Genomic DNA, 18042 nt, shown 5'->3' with positions numbered 1-18042 from the left:
CTCTGCAAAAACACACTAAAATTCTTAAATTCACATCTGTCTTGTACTTCAGAGGTAAATTATTTCACACAGGCATGGGGACACAACAGCTGTACTGTTTTTGGCAGGCAAACTCTTTCCTGATCACCAGGAGCCTAAAAGGCAAGATTTAACTGCCTTATTATAGCATGCAGAGTACTGATAGCCATTATTTCATCTATGGCTGGTGCATTTCACCAGGTCTCCCTGGTTCCCTCAGCAGGTGATGGAATGCACTTACTGCAAATTACAGGCCAGGTTTCTGCCACAAAGTCCTGATGGGTGAGGGACTCAGTCCAAGCTGGGAGGAAGCAGGCCCAGTCCCATGAAGCACCTGGAGGCCACAGCCTGCCCAGTGCAGCCCTGTCAACTGGCCAGGGATTCCCACCTGCAGCAGCCCAGTGTGTGCCTTGCCCCCTCACTTCTGCTTGAGGCCTGGAACATATCTCAGGGATGCACACATGGCCAGAGTGTGTTTGGAGTCTGCCTAGACTGGCCACTGCAAACTGCACAGATAGGGCAACTGTTCTTCCCACTGGACCTAGAAACAGGATAGGAAGTGAGTGCTCTTTTTTACTAGAGGTAATTGATTTATTAGTTATTTTGTATGGGATGCAAAAAGGATCAATGAATTATGCAAGAGCAGTACTTTCTGAAAATATTAAAAAGCATTTGATCTGCACAGGCATGCAGAATTCCATCAGAATGAAGCTATTTGCTTAATCATATAAATACATATTAAAATGCATTCAGCTACTGGTAATAAAATAAACCAGACATGCAAAGTAAAAAAGTCAAATTTATCTTTTTCCCCTTTCAAGAATATCTAACATCACCATTCCAGCCCTCATCTCTTTTAAACTCTGCAAGAACAGAGAGGACTGATACTCTTGTCACATGAGGAAATGCAGAGCATCACAAGCTACTGAATAAATTTCAAAGAAGATGCAGAAACACCCACCCATGAACTCCCTTTGATTTAGAGGGGAGAGCTCTCAGCTTGTGCTCTCCTCCTGATAGCATCAGCATCAAGGTAAACTTAAAACCAACTTCTCAATTGCTAAAGGCTCACAAAGTTCACTCTTCACTAGAAAATTAATCTTGCTGTAATTTAAAACTGTGAGCCTAGAACCAGCTTTTCCTGTGGCACACTAATTTGGTACAACTGCTAACATTACTAAGAAATCCATGTTGTAAAGCAATGAGGATGGTACTCTGGGATTCAGATATAAAATTTACTTCAGTATTCTCTCAAGCTTCTGCAATGCACTTTGAACCAGGGCCTTAAAGACAGACAGTAAAACCTCAGCCCCAGCAGAACATGAGCAAGAGAGAGGCACTGAGCAATAAGAACAATAATATCTTAGAAGCAGATAAAACATGCACCATGGTTCAAACAGAGCTGTTAATGTTCTAATGCTGTTTCAGCTGTTTGGACTGCAGTGCCTGAATGCCACTTCAGCTGCCTTCACAGGACTAGACTGTAGCTTCCTGGATGCCAGTTTTTCCTTCACGGAGGAGAAGAAGAATGAGGAGAGAGAGAAAGGAAAAAAAAAAACCACCAAGAAAAAAAAGAAAAAAACCAAACAAAACAAACTGAAAGAACTTCCCTGCCTTAGAGAAGCTTTGGTCATAAATTTAAAAGAACTGTAGTGATAAGACACAACGATAAGGGAAAGCAAACGGATGAATCTAGCAAAAATAGATCCCTGCCTGGGAGCTGGTCTTCCTGGAGTGGCCCCAGGACTCCCAGAGGTTCTGCCCCACAAAGCTCCTGCAGTCACTGACAACACAGCCAGAAAGTAGAGGACAGAGACTGGCAGAGACAAGGACCTGTCCTCAGCTTCTCCAGCAATTCCACAAGTAAATTTTGCAGTAGTTGTTCTACCCAACACTTACCAAATCATCGCAAAAGGGGAAGAAATAAATAGCATGAAAATCTCACACATGTTTTCAAGTCAAAGACATGTATGTTAATTCCTAGGCTGCTCTTTTAATATACAGCAATAGTAGCTCATTGGCAGTTAGGGAGATAATGGAGAAAAGTTATTCCCATTTAAAATGCCTGGCACTAACTTCAATTCAGATCTCAGTGGCTTTTGCCAGTGTATTAAATAATTGTAACAAATATGTATTAAAGGAGATAAAACCATTTTCTGCGAACGCATACATGACACACGACAGTGTCTGCTGGAGAAATATAGCACAATGGAAGCTTATGCAACAAACTCTGCTACCCTACAGAGTTCAGCATAGGGAATATATAAAACACTTGCTTGAAAAAGCTTCATTTAGTAACTATTTTCTTTAAAAAGCATCATAAAGAAAACAGGAAACCCCAACCACACTGCCCCACAGAAAAATCTTTGTTCTCAGACTTCAGTATTCTGTGGCACCACACAGGCAGAAAAGCTTTGGCCACTGTGTGACCCAACGTAGCAGTCATCCTGCCACCCTCCTCAGCTCTATTTTAGCAGTGTCTTATTTAGGACTTCAAGTCCCATGACCCATATCCAATAAGGAGGTTCTGTCTAATACACTGAGCAGATAAAAGGATGCTTTTCAAGCAAAGGTTATGCAAGGGATCCATACTGCAATGCAAGCCCCAGAACAGTAAACAAATGTCAAGATATAAATAAAACACATTTTTGCTCTTCAACCCGTAACACGTACCAGTCACCTGCTTGTAACAGAACCAAGTCTGTTACAGCTGCAAACACTGACTTTTGTTAAGATTTATCAACTCATCTTTTATTAAAAAAAAACCACAAAAAACCCCCAAACCAACCAACCAAAAAAACCCCAAATCAAAACAAACAACCAACAAAAAACCCACAACCAATCAAACAAAAACCAACCAACCAAAAAAAAACCCCACCACTTTACCAGTCTAGTCATTAAACAATTTTAGGAGGTAGGAAACTCAAAAAAACATGTTCAAAGACAGATAGATGAAAGCAAAGAAGCTACACCTGTATTAGCTTCTGGATTAAAAATATGAAGAGCTGGTAAAACAGTCTGAAAATTTTCAGAAATGTTTTGTGTATCACCATTGCACTAACCCCTCCAAGCCAATCATTATCTGCTAAGAATCTATCAATCTCAGCCAAAGACTCCCTAACACTTCCAAAATAATTTAAATACGCTAATGAGTACATACTCCCTAACTAAATACAAAGCCCAAGACCACACAGGAAACAGATGCCAAAATCTGGATTAGTTTCTGACTTTCGGTCTAGCACTCTGTTGGTAAAAAACAAGGCACTTTCCAACAGAAAGAAAAGCCTCCAGTATTGTAATTGTAGGTTGTTGAGGTTTTTTAGATACATATAAAAATATTCCAAAAATGAAATCCAATTGTTTTTAAAATCTTATTTGAGTAAGAAATATAAAAATGCAAAATCAACACAAATTTTCCAATAAAGCAAGAATATCTGCACAGAATTAAGATGATAGTGCTATCAGGTGAGAGATTTACTGCACCTGCCACTGTAAAAACAAGCACTAGAAATGAGACAACCTGCTGCAAAGACCAATATGGGATGTAAAGGGGCAATATCTTGTGAGCCTTCATTTCTCATCCTGATAGCTCTAAAACATTGGTCCTTAATAGAAATTATTCTCTTGTGCTAGTCTTCTCACTCTCAACATACTCTTTTAAAACATGATGTTGACAATTGACAGGTTATGAACAGTAGAGTTCACAACAATTGAAGAGTGAAGGGTAGAAAATAAGCTTTTGGATGGTCCCAAGAATCTGTTCTCAGTGAGAGCTGACAAAGGAGTCCACTGCAAACTCCTCTGCAGACCAAGGTGGGAAAGACACCGAAAGGACAATCAGAATCCTATGATTTTTATGGTCCTAGAAATAAGCAGTCATTCAGACAAGAATGCTGGTCCATACTTTAGTTCACATGCTACTTAGAGACACATTAGACGATTCAGAAGGCGGTTTTTAAAGTGATATAATTCCTTCTCCAAAGTACTTAATCTAATTTGAGGCATTGTTTGCAGTAATAAGATCATGCAGTTTTGAACAAGTGTAGATTATATAGCTTATCAATATAGATTTGTTTAATGGACCTACCACACTTACTGTGATGCTGAACAGAGGATCTTTCAGGAGAAATTGCAGGATAGACAGCATGAGACACAATGCTTCAGGATAGGAAAATTTCTGTCTTGAATCAAAGAGGAACAAGGGTTTGACAAGATATTCTTTTAACAAGTAATTTCAAGAGCTGGTAATATTGGAAATGCTCCTCTACTAAGCACAAAACAGACAGGTATCCAAACCAAGTTTAATAAGCTTCAGAGAAGACTCAGAAGTAGCATTAGGGAGCATCCAAAGGCTAAAAAAATAATCCAGTGCATACAGGCAGGCCAAAGCACACTGCACCCTCATCCAAGAGCAGAACCCTTCGGGAATGCTATTTGACCAGTGAGATTAGATCAGTTCAGGCAGCCCCAGACTTCAAATATATTTCACCAATACCCTGCCCACTGCTGCAAGCAGTGCACACAGCTGCAGGGCAGAACTATTTTCTCCTGCTTTTAACAAGAAAGTGTCCCATTTCAAAAGTCCCAAGGAATAGCTGTACTCTAATGTGCTATGCATCACATTTCACTCATGTAAAGAGTCAGCCCATTCACCTTCCATTAAATTACTATGCCTCCTTTTGTTCTTGTAAAAAAATATATGGTGAGCCATAAAAGCTAAACACACACACACATTTTTCCCATCTCTTCTTTCACAGGCCATGGCTAAGTGAAAGAAAAGATTGCTTTGCTGTGTCCAGGCCAGTAGTTTTCCCCTCTGGGTAAGCACACAGGATTACCACAGCTCCTGTGGAGCCAGCAGTGCTGCAGCTGGACTTTGGGACTAGTTGCAGGCTGCTCAGTTTAAAGCTAACTCAGGTACAGCTGTACAAACTGCAGTCTGCAATGCAGCACCAAATTAACTATTTAACTTAAACCCAAATCCATTTTCCCTACTTACTGAAAAACAGCAGCCGACAAACTATGGATCTGGCATTCTCTCACATGCAATAAGATTTGCTGCAAGTATCTAAAAATACACTTCCTGGCTGACAGCCCAAGGAACCAATCAATGAAAGTTCAAGAGGTGCATTTCACAGTCCAGATGTTCTCAAACTCTGCTCCATCGACAACTTCCAGAGACAGCTGGTCACATTATGCTGACTTTTCTCCCCTTTGCTGTACTAGTTTGTGTCCAGAAGATGAAAAGCACATTTACAATTCTTAAAATATTTCTCCTTAAACATCTTCTCCTTTTGCTACAGTTAGCATAAAAATATCACAGCAAATCAATGGGATGAGAGGCTATCCCAGAGACAACTTGGTGGAAAGCACAACTCCAATTTGAAGCTCTGCAGCAGGATGAACTTAATGAGAGAGCCCAGAAAGCAGGCAAGTGACAGGATCCACATGTACATACACACATTATACAGAATGACAGAAAGTACACCTGACAGAAATGCTATTCCTAACCCCACCTACTCACTTTGTCAGTCAGTGTTGAAAGTTGGGGAAAGGAAAGAGAGCTTACCTGCTTATTTAAGGAAAAAAACTTTGTAGGATTTTCTAGGCAAATGAATTGCAACAATGAACAGTGTTACTAGATCTATGTTGATTAAAACCCCATGCCTGAATGATTTCTTCCAACACTTCAGTTATAGATGTTTGAAAAAATGCGGAACTATTTCTTGGAGAAAAGATGAAAACTAATTTAAACATGCACTTATCCATACACCAAAACAAACACAAAACTATCAAAACTGACAAAAATCTAAGCTTGAAAACACTGCCATATGCCTTTGCACAGGGGATACACAAACTCTAGCTATGGACATCCAAATGTTGTCACCCATCCTTTCATTTAGATGTTGAATTCATAATTAGCAACTTGAACACCTTTGACACCACACACCTCGGCAGGCAAGGAGGGAAGCAGCTCAGTCCAAGGATGCAGATCCAGTAGCTGCTGCAGCTACATTATATATATGTATATATCTGTCCTTGCTCAAATCAAAAGAATCTTTATAGTTCAGTCCTTAGAGAGGGAAATGAAGTGAATGTTTAGCTTGATACAAGGAAAATCGTTAGAAATTACATACCATGCAGCTTCATTGCCCTTAGCAGAGAATTGAAAAACAGGTAATGTATGGCACCTTTATATATCATTTTTTATTTTGATCCTGGCTTGCAAGTCCTTTGTTTCTCCTTTCCTTGCAAAGGCACACACTTGTCATTGGAGCACAAATCTGTAAGCATACCCAGAGCAGCCTCTGAGGCTCCTTTGCTACATTTTCCAGGGAGCAGCCCTAATTTTGCCAAGTCAGAAGAATCACCGATCCATCATTTTTGCTACATGTTATAAAGCAGAGGACTAAAGCAAAATTCTAATATTCAGTGCTTTTCCATGAAAAAAGTGCTCTGCAACTTCAGTCTGCTCCATCTTTCCTTCCCTGAATAGAACTTTTGCCCTTGGTTTTATGTCTCTGCTTTAGTCACAGGGCTGCTTGATGACGGCAGAACATGCATTACATTCTGTGCTTTTTTCAATTCTAAATAGTTCAGACAAACTCATTAAAACACTGGTGTGCACCACAATTTTTCCTTGAACACCAACAATTCCAACTCTTGCCCATTATGTAATTTAATTTTCTTCAAGTAACCATTTTTAATGTAAGCCACAGCATTCTATCCAGGCTACTCAATTTCTGGTGTGAACAAGAATTTGTTTTCACTTGGAGGTTCATGTCTCTGCAGCACAGGTCAACAGCTTCATGCACAGATCACTACACAAACCTTTCAGCCAATATTTTGCTAGCAGATTCCTTTACAGACAGGCTTCTAAATTGGCCCAACTCAAAGCTATGGCTATGGCTAAATATGAGGCTCGGGTGAGAAGGGGAGAAGTGATTTCCTTAGTTCACCATCAGTCTTGTTGTCTGAGGGGTTACTGAGATCATGGATGCTGCTGCCTTGGTCTCTATTTTTCACATGTCTTTTGGCAGATATACAGAGCAAGACAGATTCCTTTATGTATGATAAATGCTACAATCACTGCCATCTCCTTAGGGAAGGCAGAGTGCTGATCACAGCTCAAATGGGCATTCAGCTCATATGGAAAATACAACTTCTCCACTGCAAGGCAGGCTGATCTTCTCCAGGCTAAACAGTCACAGACAGAGAACATGTGTTTTGATAAACTGACTATGCTGCCCTTGATACAAAAAAACATTACTTTGAGTGGGTTTGATCACTTCCGTTGTCTTTAAGGAAATAATTTTATCACCTTACTGCTTTTCTTTTAAACTCCAGCTTGGGAGAAAGAAAGATAAAATCCAGATGAGAAAGGTCTGTTCATCATCACCTGCTCCCCAGCCTGTACAAAACAGAGTACTGTAGCACTGGGGATTCTACCAAGCTCACAGTTACCTCCAAGCACAAGCTTACGTAAGTGAGTGCCCAGAGGAACCTGCAAACTTAGTTGAGCTCATAGGCTGACATACTTGTAAAAATTATCAGCTATTGACACTGCAGTCAATAATTTCCTATTCCACCTTGGGATCTTTAAGGATTAAAAAGCCTAAGTAAATATTCATAAGGCAGAAATACTTTCTCTCCTCTAGATAAGCAAAATAAGGTGTGGTGTGTGACAGGGAAAGACATGCCATTTCTCTCATAAATCCTATTTGCCTGTCTTAATCATACAGCTGTTCTCCTGCACTATTTATTTTCTTCCCTTTCTGCCCACAAGCCATTTGGGAAGCTGCTAAACTGTTTTATTCTTCAGGGCATCTTCTGTTTGGTTTGGTTTTTAATATAGTCTGTGTTTAAACAGACTATATGGTCCCAAGCATTGCTGCAAACACCCATAACAAAATTAAATTCAATAAACAAAAAAAAATCTCGACAACACCTTCAGAACAGCAGGTAGGATACAGTCAGTGAGACATGCACAGCAGAAGAGGCAGTCTGCCACCCTAAAAGCTTTTACTGAATCCTGTTCTATTTAGTTCTTACATCAGCTGGATAAGAGTTGATTTAAAATACAAATATTCTATTGTCATATACTTCAAACCTAGGCTCTGAATGCAAACAGTGTCATTATCTGCCTAACAAAGACCAATTATTCACTGAATAATCAAGCTACTGTGCAAGTTCTGAATGCCTGTAATATGTTATTTGATAATATGGTGTCTTCTGACCTAGACAGAGCTGCCTACAGTATATAATTAAAGGTTTCAGATACATTTTGCTCCTCTCCTGCCAAATGTTGTTCATGCAGTATGCTTCATATATTCAGTGAAACTAAGAGAAAAACAGCCTTTTTCAGACTCAAGTGCTTTGCTAAACTATTTAAACATAACCAGTAAAAGCCCCAAGATCAGATGTCCTTCTAGGGCAGGAAAGTACCGCTGCTATCAGTTTTCCTTCCAATATTGAATCCTCCACTGCATAACTAAATATTTTGAACACTGGTCTTTCCTTTTTGCTATCTTCATTCTAGGAAAGAACACCTGGCATTGCCTTATGATAGCATTATAACCAAGCTAAGTATTTAATTTCATTAGACATTACCAGAAGAGAAAGCTCCTGCCCCACACAGCCACGAACAAAATGGGAATATGTTTAAAAGTGATTTTTAAACCTTGTGAAATACACAGGCACTAGGGCATAAAGTCCTTCCTCCCCTTGACAAAATGAACTGTGCAAACCTGTATTTCCCACTCAATTTGTCCCATGTACCTTAATCCTTATTTGGAAGCACGAAGCAGAAGAAAGCTCGCTGACTTCACGTGTTCACTCAGTCCATGAAATCTCTCCATCAAGGCAGCCCGTGAAAGCACCAGTTAACAGTGCTCCTAGATGAGGCTGTGGAACACTTGTCACTAGAGATAGCCTTCCTTCATTTAACCCAGCAAACATCAATCAGATACTAGCTGCTGCCAGTCACCTGGGCACTCCGAGACCTGGCCGCATTTCCAAATGCATCAAACAAATAACCAATTAGTCTTTGTTTGCTTGTTCCCTGTATCCAGTGCTTTCACATTCAGGCTTTGGCAGGCTACCAGCTACTTGGACTGCAGTCCCTTCCCTTCCCCCCGAAAAAGGGAAATCATATACTGAAAGAAGTTCTTCAAAAGCAACAAGCCTATCTACGCTTCAGAATGAAGCGGTGCAGTCAGACTGGGTAAAACATCCAACTGCTAATGGAAGAAAGACCAAGTTTCCTGCCATCGCTCCCACATTTCAGAAAAGCACGAGGGAGCTGCTGATGAGCATTTTTAATCAAAAGAGAATGTAATTTAAAAATAAACCAAACGTCACCCTTACAACTGGACAGTTCGTAGCTCCAGATTCAAAGGGCTGTAGCAGTCCCTGAGCTCCTATTCCTTGGGCTGTTGAAGGAATCCTTTGCCTGACACTCCAAACCTTCCCAGCATTTCAAAGAATACCTTCATTTACACATCAAAACTCCTGCCTTCTGGCAGGATATGAAGCCTGGGTACCAGCCTAAAAGCAGCACTTCAAGACAACTGTTAAAGTCTCTTAGCTAGAACCATGTATTTTCACCTGCACAGAAGTTACTTCTCTTTCTACAGCAGAATAATAGATGCAAGAAGATGGCCAGTCTCATCAAACTAAAAACCTTCAGTATCTTTAACTAAATGTAATCTTTTTCGAATGTTAGTCTCAAGAGTCACTATGGTGACCATGCTGACTTCTAAGACCATAGAGAAACTGCCTTACCAGTTACTTCTATCTCATGAGAAGCAAACCACTAAAGGAATTCTTCCTCATTTTCACACTAAAAAACAATAGCAGGGAGACAAGTTTGGTGAAGATGTCCATGAAGGTCACTCAGCACATCACATTTAGATCCATCATGGATTTATGCTACAACAAACTCCTGAATAAAATGTATTTCTGAATACTTCAATGCAAGTCATACGACACCATGCATTTAAAAACCCCAACTGCTACTCAGGAAGCACTCTCCAAAGCTCTGAGCTAAAGAACTGGGACTGAAAGAAAAGCTTTGAGTTTTTCTGTGCCACCCATCCCTCCTTTTTAAATTATTTTTCTTTTGAGCTAGAAAAAAATTCCACACAGTGTAAGTCATTCAACAAAATAGTGCAAGGTGCAGCTCAGCAGGGATTTAGCAGACTGTGCTGTCCAGTTTCAGCCAGCAGAGCTGGTTGCCCCCAGTGCTGCTACAACAGGTATTTGGCTATGGATCACCAACAGACAGGCCACAGCTCTCATGAGACTCTAAGACAAGCCATTAAATAGTTTCTCCTCCCCAAATCTACTCAGAATTCCCACAGTCAGCCTAGTTTCACAGCTGTGTACTGAGGATTGAATTTCCATTTTAAAATACTTGGAATATATGCTAATGCACAGAATATCTGTTCAAAAACAGTTCCTTTGGAGTAAGTCTCCAATTTTTTTTTTTGAAAACTTAAAATTAACTTTTTTCATTGCCTGTAGCAGTACAGAACGAAAGTTTTTCAGAAAGCTATTTACAGTCCATTAAATAGGCTCTTGAAGGAAAAAAGGGCAAAACTCTCAATACCTGCAATATTTAATACTTATTAAAATTATCAAGTTAAAAACTTAACTGCAGTTTTGCTCAAAACAAAATGAAAATCTTAAAGAATGCAGTGAACAACCTCTAGCCACTCTCCTCCACAAAGACAAAACTCTTGTTTCCAGTCAACAAGCACTTTCATATCACATATCACAGTGGAATCACTGCAGCAGTGCTACATAATAAATATGCATGTAACAATCAAAAGTGAGGATCCCTGATCTTAACAGCAAGGAAGACTGTTTCAGATAAATTACTTGCTTCTGAATTATTTTCTAGTCATAGAGCCACCCATTCCAATTTAAAAAAATATAGACTTTTCCATGTGGCTACATGAAAAACAAGCTCTTGACTTACAAAATAGAAAACGTACAGAACTTAGCCCTCCTAAGTGTAAAATAAATTGATTTTTCAAATTACTTTAGCAGGTACTCTTACCTGCAGGTAAGATATTGGAATATTACAGCATAAATATCACTTAATTGTTTTTTCAGGTACTCCTTTAGATAACTAGAGCAAAGCTAGGTTGTTACTATTTCAATGTTTGTCATGTGAAATGTGATAACAAAAATGTACACATGCTCATGGTGCCAAAGACACTAAGACTTCTTTTTGCTAGTACTGATCCTTGATATGCAGATAAACAGATATACCTGGATATACCCAAAATGCACAGGATCTGAATAAACATTTGCTGTGCATTTCAAGAGACTATGTGACAAGCTTGTGCCAGGATGCAAAAATGCCAATGGAATTTTACATTACATACATAATTATCTATATAACTGAGGTTTTCCTAAGCATTTATCACCATTCACAGTATTCTCATTAAAATGTATTTAGACTGCAAATCCTCTGGGACAGGACTTGTCTTTTATCTGCACTTGAAGAGTCTACTGTTCACAGTGAGGATCCCAGCCCTAGTTGCTTTAAATACTAGCACAGCACAAGTTGGGTTTTTTTATGTAGAAGATTGAATATAGTCAAAAAGTGCCCTTTGTGTTCATTCTGTGATAATCCACATTTACAGTTCAGAATAAACATTTCAGCTGTCATTCTAGTAACACTTTTACCTACCTAAGAAATTCAAGATGGGGCCAAATTTGCCTGCATAATGATTTCACAGTAAGTGGCAACCAGATGGACAGCACACTGCCATATGCTCCCCTTTGCTCAGAGGTGGAAAAGTGAGCAAATGTGAACCACAAAAAAAGAACAGAGAGTAGAGAGAAAAATATCTCTGCAGTATGCCCATTATTTCATGTCCACACCCCTTCCTACCAGAAGCACGCACAAACTTCCCTGCTCCTTGTAGCTCAGGATGTGAATTCAGGGCTGCAGTGATTAGGGCAGCTCAGAACAGCTGCTGTCCCCAGCACAGTCCTTGCTGGGCAGGTGATCTCTGTGCCACAGCCAGCAGCACAGCATTCCTGACAGGAGCCATTGTACAAGCACGAGGCAAAGGACCAGCATCAGCATGGCCCTGAGAAAGGGAAGGGGACAAGGACACCCTCCACGGGGCAGCCTCTCTGGAAGCTGGCACTCATTCCCAGGAAGCACCAAGAGCCCAGAGGCTCAGAAGTTGTGCCCACTCTGCAGCCCCCTCTCAATTTTTTTTTGCCCAGAGATAACACACGTCAAAAACTTTAAAGTAAACCTTGATGCTGCCCATGTCTCATACTGTTCTTTAGCTGGAGCAGACAATCTGGCCATATTATAATGTCTCCAAGGAGTACCTGCCCTTTTGAGCTAGTCCCAAAAATAACACCTTTCCAAGTTAAACATCTCTATTTAATTACACTACTGTTCCTGCTCTGAAAGTCCTTCTTCTTAAGACCAAACAGAGGGGAAAAAAAAGAAAAAAAAAGAGCATTTCGATTTCTGGAAGTGGCAGAAGAAAACTTGCAAACACGTGCAAGAAAAATCTTTCAGACTGGCGTTTTTTTACACACTTGTGCAATTAACACATGAATCTTGACCCATTATCTCACTTTCCTGTTAAAAAGTTGCTTTCAAAGCCACCTACTTTTATCATTCCAGATAAAAATGTAATTATTTACTACACGTGGGTTGTAAAATCCAGGCAGCTAATATATACAGAGAAAAATTATGGACTGCTTGCTGAGACACACCACATGCCTCATGTTTACATCCTGTATGTTTGCTAACTTTAATCATTACAGACAGGAGCTCTTTAGTTCACTTAAAGAAGAGCTTTCTTTACATTTGTGCCATCAGCTAAATTAACTGGTAGTCCAAATGGCTGCTTTTCTGTAAGAAATTATTTGATAGATTTGAACAAAAGTATTGAAGGAAAAATGATAAAATAATTCAATGGCAAAAGTCTCACTAACTTCAATAAAACTTGTATTTTGCTATTTTTATACATGGATTTTCATTTTCTATTAGTGGAAAAAGCTGGTAGGCATACTTAAATATGAGACACATAACACTTTCCACTACAAAGACTTTCACAACTTTTTTGAGAAGCTCTGACACTTGCCTCGTCTGCAGGCAGCCTTTGAAGTTCCCTGGAAGAGCAGCGATCCTCTTTGTCTCATGGCAATCCATTCAAGTTAAACTGAACTGTTTTCCTATGCCTGCTTGCTTTTTTAAATCAAGTATTTGGTGGCCTCTCAAAAACCAATCCAAAGTGACACGAACTCCCTGTACACAAAGGCTGGGCACCTTGCACCTCTGACAGAACAGTGTGCTAGAAGCGCTGGCAGGCTGCTGAAGTTAAAAAGCAGAGAGGCAGGACAGAGAGCAGAAAGGAGGATGAAACAGCTCAGACTTCACCTGTTGTTTCCCTACACAAAGCACAGAACCCAGAGGTCCTTCCCCTGTTCATCATGTAACAACCTAACCAAGTAAGGCAATTACCTGAATTAGAAATTACCACTCAAGGTTCAAATCCCATTTAGGGATTTTTTAAGGTCAACGAGGGAAGTTTATAGCTCCTTGTAATGTCATTTCACAAAAAAACCCCGAAACAAACAAACAGAAAAAAGGAGCTAAACTCCACAATACCAAGAGGTTCCATGTTAGAAACTAACTCGCAAGAAGGTTATTTGGGCTGAAAGTAAGCTCTTGAAAATTAGGAAAGCACCGCTTTTAAAACAGCATATTACTTTAGCTCCATTTGTATTAATCCTCTTAACTATTAAGAACACATACTACTTTTCCTGCAAATCAGTGCTTCATTCAGTGAACAGGGTGGCTCATAACGCAGAACTGTATCTGCACAACCCTAAATCAGGTATTTGCTGACTTACAGGTCTAACTCTGCAACCAAATGTATTTGAGCAGACATTTTCAAATGTAGTTTCATTTGTGGGTAATGCTATAGGGGCTTTACAGATGCAAGAAAAGATATGATAACTGTCAAAAAGAAATTTTAGATGAAACATGTCAAAGCAACACTGAACCATAGACATGCTAAAATGAAAGTGAGACAGAGGAATAAAGCAAGAAATAAGCCAATGTTGCATTCTATAATGCTTAGTTGATGACAGAAGTATCATTAGAAAACCTCCACTGCTACTTGAGTTTACAAGAAGGCATGACTTCACTCTACTCATGCAAAACCAGTGATTTCAATGAGATTACATGGAGGTAACAGACCTCATTGGGACCTTATAACTAAATTAAGAATTAAACCCTAATACATTAACTTGTCACACTAAATCCTAAACCCAGCAAATGGGTGGGCTGAAATATTACATAGACTGATGTAACCCTGCTGCCACCCACAACACACCAGCTAAGAAACTGGAGGAAAAAAGGTTTCAATTCACCTTGGACAGAAGCCTCCAGAGCCAAAGAATGAACAACAGCAAGGTCCTACCCCAGAGTGGTAAGAAGCCAAGTTTTACTATTTTCCTCTTGAAGATGGCATTTCAATAAAAATGCTCATGTCCACCTACGCTACAAAAATACTCCCAGAAGTACTGTCAGAGTTCAGAAATTTTTTCCAAGTCAAAAAATCCAAAATTCCCCATTTTCCAACACCACCGATTCCAGACTTACCCCTCATATTACTGAACCTAACAAGAGTGTGGCAAACGTCTTTGAGCAGCACAGTATCACTCTAGAACCACCAAGGAGAGGAAAAGGAGGAATCAAATCTCAGTCTTCCTCTCATATACCAACTAGCAATTGTAGATTCTTCAAATAGCACTTTTTTGACACTTTTGATGTTAATACATTCAGCAGAAGGGACTCCAGCTCAGTCTCCTATGTCAATATTGATTCTGCAGTGCTCATAAGGATAAAGTAATTTTTCTGCTAGTTAATCCCATTGTCCAGAAAGCAGTTTAGCTGAGCACAACTATACCCAAAGTAACATCCCGTTGGTTGCTCTGACAGAATATGCAGTTTTATCCTGCACAATACAATTCAATTAATTATTGTCCTATTGCCAGGTAATGCAACTAATACAAACAAATACTGCTGATATAGGTAAATTTTAGTCATGTCAGGATCTCATAGGGTAACGCAGTTTCTCCTCCTAATTTGGACCTAATCACATGTAATAACACTGAAACCATGCGCTTCATCATGCTGGAGATTTTGCTAGTTCTGTCCCTCCATGCTAAAAGTAATCTCTGATGCAATATTACTGCAGCGTCAGACTCCGCAGTGTAGAGACCATCAGAGACAAACAACAAGCTGCCAGGTAGCCAGGTTTTGGGAGTCACCACTGAATCCAAGCTGGAGTAACAGCACACCAGTACTGGGGGCCAGGAGAGGGAAAGTGTAATGAGCTGTAAGCATCTTGTACAGGGCACCTTCAGAACTGTGATTACGCTTACATCCAACTAACCTTTGGGAACAGACACAGTGAGAGGGGAGACAGCTACACTGTGTGTTACATTCTGCATTTATGCTGTCAGTCACGATCTGAAAATACTTCAGCTGAGTAGCAGGCTTGCACTGATACTCACACTGCAAGCATACGTAGCTCACATCTTAATTTTCTTACTGACCTTTTCACAAAGCAGTGCGAGTTCAGATCTTTATCTCACTACTACTCCAGTTCTGTGGCTGAAATAGCTGATGCGTACTCTTGCTTCATGTCCTTGCTGTCCACGGCTGTCTTTAGCATAATTACTACCAGCCAACCACATCTAACTTTGGGTGCAACTTCTACCTCTTTTCACCCTTCAGGCAAAACCCCCACCTTTCACTAAACAATTTTGCAATAAGGACAGAGCTGCAAAACTCCACTTTGTTCAGTAACATAGAGGAATGAGTCCGATGAGTATGTGCATGCATTGCTTCAGGAATGGGCTCCTCGCTCACACAGTCCCTTCACTGACTGTAGGCACACTCTTCCCAGCATTTAGGAACCATAACACGTTTGAAGCAGTACACACTTGCCTCTTACTCCACATCCTCTGTAAATGAGAACTATTTCTTTCCTTTCCCTGCGCAGAGTATTCTGCCTCACAAGACAGACATTGTTCACAACATCAAGACAGATTTTCCCATACAAGATACTTGCTGCACAATGCTAATTGCAATATCTCGTTGCAAAGCACCTATGTGCTATTATTGCATGGTCCTATATATAATCCCCACCTAATGTGACTGTGATAGCAATAACCCTTTTACAAGTGTCCTGCAGGAACTAGCAGCATCTTCACAGGAACTATCAAAAAATGATTATCAGTATTGTTTCATCTAACCCACACTTGGTTAACAATGTTAACAGCACATTAAATTACAGCACATTACAAATTAAATTACAGCACATTAAAAGTACACAGGTTGCTTACCCCTATTTGTGCAAATTCCAGTGATAAGTGTTGCAAAAAGAGCAGGATTCTTAACAGTCACATCGCAAAGCAGCAGTTTCTGTGAGGCTATGACAGGTGCCCTGTGTTCAGACAAATGAGTCTTTGCTGATTGCATTCACAGCTGTAAATACCCCTACACAATTACTCATTTCACTTCTTTTACACACACAATCATTTGCAGCTGTTTACAATGGTGTCAGGTGCGTGCTCTAATACAGAGCTTGTATATTGGTTTGCTCTTAAACCTGCATGTGAGAACCAAAAAATTCTGCTGGCAACACAGCAGAACCCTTTCCTAACTTCAGCATACTAAAAACTTAGAAACCATCCCTGTTCACACACTACTATTTTCAAGAAAAGTTACTGTGACATGCTATCCTGTTCTAGCTCATCAATCCCCACAATTTAGATTTCACCTCCACAAATCGAACAAAAAAAAGGCCTATTAAGTTTATTCCATTTCATGGAAGGCAAACTGAAAATTCCCTGGTAAAGAGCACGCTAAATGCATTTCGATTCCAGAAAAGAAACTACTGTTCCTTTTCTCGTCGGGGCAAGCAATGATGCTGCTCCAGGACAGGGGGTTTCCAAGAAGCGCTGCAGCACCTTACAGCTACAGAGTACTCTTGGGTGAAGGCACCGCTGAGGCAGCACCGTTGGGCGGGTTTGCACACACAGACAATAAAAACAACTTTCACGCTCAGGCATTACCGGGGCTGTTTGTATCCGGGATCCGCACACCAGAAGTTACCCAGCCGGGCCCGTCCGGTGGCGCGCGGCCCCGCCGAGAAGCGGTGTCGGGGGCTGAGGTGCGTGAGGCGCCCCCCGGCTTCGAGAGCCCCCACAGCCCCCTGCCCCGAGGGAGTAACGCCGCTCCGGCTGCGACACCGCGGCCGCGGCTCCGCACCGCAGGCAGACGCGACCCTCGCACCGCCCCCGGCCCGGCCGCGGCTCGCCTGACCCTGCGGGAGGGGGCTCGGGCCCCGCCGCAGGCCGGCCCGCGGCACAGACCCTCAGGCCCCCGGCCCCACCGCCGGCAAGTTGGCGGGAGGCGGCGCCCGCCGCCAAACTTTGTCCGCCGCGGAGGGGCTCCCCCGCCACCGCGGCCCCCGCCGACGCGGCGTGGGGAGCCCGCCGGGCCGCCCTGCCCGACCCCGGGGGCGGCGGGGCGTGCGGCGGCCCCGGGAGGCAGAGGGAGCGGGGTCCCCCCGCCGCGCGCGGCCGCGATGGGGCACGGCACAGAGCCGCCGCTCGCGCCGGAACGCGGCACGGTCCCGCCGCTCGGGTACGGCAGAGACCCGCCGCCCGCGCCGGGGCACGACGCGGTCCCGCCGCCCGCGCCGGGGCGCGGCGCAGAGCGGGGCTCCCCGCACACACCCGCGTCCCCGGGGCTCCCCGCACGTACCTGCTGCCCGCGGCACCCGCGCCGCCAGCGCCCGGCGCGCGCCCCGCGCGGGACCGGCGGCCGCGCGGGGACGGACCTGGGGACCGCCCGCGCGCGATCCCGCGCGCGCCCTCCCGCCGTGCCTGCCGGGTCGCCTTGGAAACGCGGGGCCGGCGCGCGGGTCGGTCCGCGGGAGCGGAGGGGGCGCGCGCGCG

General features: G+C 42.2%; 1 protein-coding gene across 4 annotated transcripts in view; it reads right to left on the bottom strand.

The window, feature by feature from the left end:
• The window catches only part of TMEM266 (transmembrane protein 266), an 84893-nt gene extending 66878 nt beyond the window's left edge, over nt 1–18015 (bottom strand). For 3 of the 4 annotated variants that reach the window (XM_085070933.1, XM_085070937.1, XM_085070936.1), the window contains exon 1: nt 17849–18015. The gene's annotated coding sequence lies outside the window, so the exon portion shown is untranslated. Of the gene's footprint in view, nt 1–8796; nt 8980–17848 lie in introns of those variants that run through there. The other variant, XM_085070935.1, reaches the window with a different exon arrangement.
• Between the last annotated feature and the right edge of the window lie 27 nt (nt 18016–18042).

The sequence above is a fragment of the Lichenostomus cassidix genome, chromosome 10, assembly GCF_008360975.1.
Source record: "Lichenostomus cassidix isolate B80296 chromosome 10, HeHo_3.0, whole genome shotgun sequence".
Lineage (NCBI taxonomy): Eukaryota > Metazoa > Chordata > Aves > Passeriformes > Meliphagidae > Lichenostomus > Lichenostomus cassidix.
The sequence above is the reverse complement of the archived record's forward strand: the minus strand, read 5'-3'. Positions and strand labels throughout refer to the sequence as shown.